Source organism: Callorhinus ursinus, unplaced genomic scaffold (assembly GCF_003265705.2).
Source record: "Callorhinus ursinus isolate GAN/ISIS: 27379988/994484 unplaced genomic scaffold, GSC_fseal_2.0 scaffold1523, whole genome shotgun sequence".
In the NCBI taxonomy this organism is placed as follows: Eukaryota; Metazoa; Chordata; class Mammalia; order Carnivora; family Otariidae; genus Callorhinus; species Callorhinus ursinus.
In genome coordinates, this window is record NW_027398577.1 from 3,803 (window position 1) to 6,423 (window position 2,621).

General features: G+C 41.3%; 1 pseudogene; it reads right to left on the bottom strand.

Annotated features, from left to right (window-relative positions):
- Positions 1–1,007: 1,007 nt before the first annotated feature.
- Positions 1,008–2,341, bottom strand: LOC112818413 (tryptophan 5-hydroxylase 1 pseudogene; annotated as a pseudogene).
- Positions 2,342–2,621: the final 280 nt, after the last annotated feature.

Below are 2,621 nucleotides of genomic sequence, written 5' to 3' on the forward strand. Positions count from 1 at the left end.
AACCAGGATGTCCTTCCATAAATGAATCCATAAGCAAACTAAGTGCATCCATGTGAAGGAAGCAGAATATGCCATGCAAATTATACCTCTTTGGCACAAGGGATATTTGGGCTGATTAATTTTAAGAAACGCCAGACATGGAAGAATCTCTGAAAACTGGGTAAATTTGCCATTTGGTGAGTGAAATGTACACTTATAAAGGAACACCCCATTTGTAAGCCTGTCTCCCTCTGTATCAGGAACAGAATTACTAAATCTCATGAAACTCTTACCAGAAGAGAAGGCACAGACTTAAACCTGTGTTACAACCATACCCTCATTTACTGTGCTCACCTGAGAACATCTCTTAACTGACCTTCCCACCACCCAAAATCTTTTGGTTTTTAGCTGAAGATAGCATTTAGGGTGAGGGCTGGGCCACTTCAAGGAATTACTCCATTTTCCTGGGTATCTCCCATGAATACAGGACATATGCATGATATTAAAATTGACTTGTTTTTCTCCTGTTAATCTATTCAGCAATAAAAAGAAATGAACCATCACCCCATACAAAAACATGGATGAACTTTACATGTATTTTTTTAAGTGAAAGAATCCAGTCTGAAAAGGCTGCACACTGAGTGACCCGATTTGTAGGAGATTCTGGAAAAGGCAAAACTAGAGATGATATAAGGATCTGCGAGTGAATTCCATGACATTTTCATGATTTATACCTGCCACTATGCATTTGTCAAAACCCAAACCTTTTGGGGCACCTGGCTGGCTCAGTTGGTGGAGCATGCAACTCTTTTTTTTTTGGGGGGTATATGAATCATATTTCACTAAAGCCATTACCAAAAAAAATAATAGGTTGTGGTATACAGTATTCAGGCACAAATTTCCAAAGGACTAATTAAGGAATAGGAGTAGAGAATATTGTTTGGGGGCTGTCCCTCCACAACCAGGTCTTCAAGAAAAGCAGGAGCTGACCCACAGGCCTCTGAATTGACACTCAGACACTCTCAGCATCAGATGCTTGGCTGCTTGCTGACCTTCGCAAGGGCAGCACTGACGACATTGAGATCATGCTGCTGCTCATTCATGGCGCCGGTTATGCTCTTGGTGTCTTTCAAGTTCTGAATACTCCGTGTGTATGGATTATACTTCACTCCAAATGGACGCTGAATTGTTTTGGTAAATTCTCTCATCTTCTCCTTTGCATCCTCAAAGCTTTCAGATACAAAGTAGACATTCTGAAAAGTTATGATGAGACACTCCTGTTTACAGGTAATCTTGGGATCAAAGGGCTTTACTTTGGCATGTCCAGAAAGTGAATGCTTAAGTTCACTGATAGAAGAAAGTGATCCAGCACCAAAGACTCGCAACTGCCCATCTTGTTTACAGAGCCCAAACTCCACAGTGAAAATGTAGCACGTTGCCAGTTTTTGAACAGCCTCCTCTGAAGCTCCAAGGGAAGCCAGACCAATTTCTTGGGAGAATTGCGCAAAACCAGGTTCAGCCAAAAGGGGGACATGACCTAAGTGTTCATGGCAAGGGTCTGGCTCTGGGATATAGAGAGGGTCTGAACTGTGTCTCACTTACTGTGTGCAGTGAAAAACCCGGAAGGCTAAACCTGATAAGAAATCTCTTGGTGATAAGTAACCAGCCATGGGACGGATGGAAAAACCCATGTGCTCTTTTAAAAATTTTGAGACATCTTCCCATTGTGGGATATTATCTTCCTGCTATCCACAATATTTAGAAAGCAAAGGTAAGTTTTTGAGATACTCTCTGCAGGCATGGGTTGGGTAAAGTTTGTTGAGCTCTTGGAACACAGTTCCCCAGGTCTTAATCTCCTCTTCAGTGAATTCAACCTTGGAAATGTGGTCTCCATGTTTATACTTCATAGCCAAGTCTGCAAAATACTACCGTCTTTATGGTAGACATTGTCTTTGAAGCCAGGATGATCTGCATCCAGTTCAGAACCATACATCAGAACTCTGTTGACACAATGGTCCAGGTCAGGAATCTTCTTTGGAAACCAAGGGACAGTTTCCATACCATCTTCCTTCACAGTAAAATTGTCTGGTGGATTCACAGAGAGAACGTTAGTATGGGACTTCAACAGATGAAAAATGTCATTCAATTGTTCTCTGTTGATATCACAGTCAACAAAAATCTCAAATTCTGAGTTTCTCCTCTTTGATTTTCGGGACTCAATATGTAACAGGTTCAAATGCTTCTCCTGGAAGGTTTTCAGTGCTTTGATAAGTCCACCAACTTCATTCTTCAAGGAAAAAATGACAGTTGCTCTTCCTCTTTCTAAGGAATGGTCTTTATTTTCCTTATTGTCTTCAATCATGGCCAGTTGGTGTAGTTCTCTTTGCAGCTGCGGGCGGTAAGCTGGGACGGAAGAGTGCAACACTTGATCTTGGGGTTGTAAATTCGGGCCCCATGTTGGGTGTGGAGATTACTTAAAAATAAAATCTTTAAAAAATACAAACATTTCTACATCCCAAAGAGTAAATAATAATCTACTGAAAGTAAGTTGTTTAGGATATGGGAGTGTCACGTGATGGTGTGAGGGCCAAGGGCAGGCTGCCCCAAATCTGCCACTTTGACATACAGATCATTTTAAATAA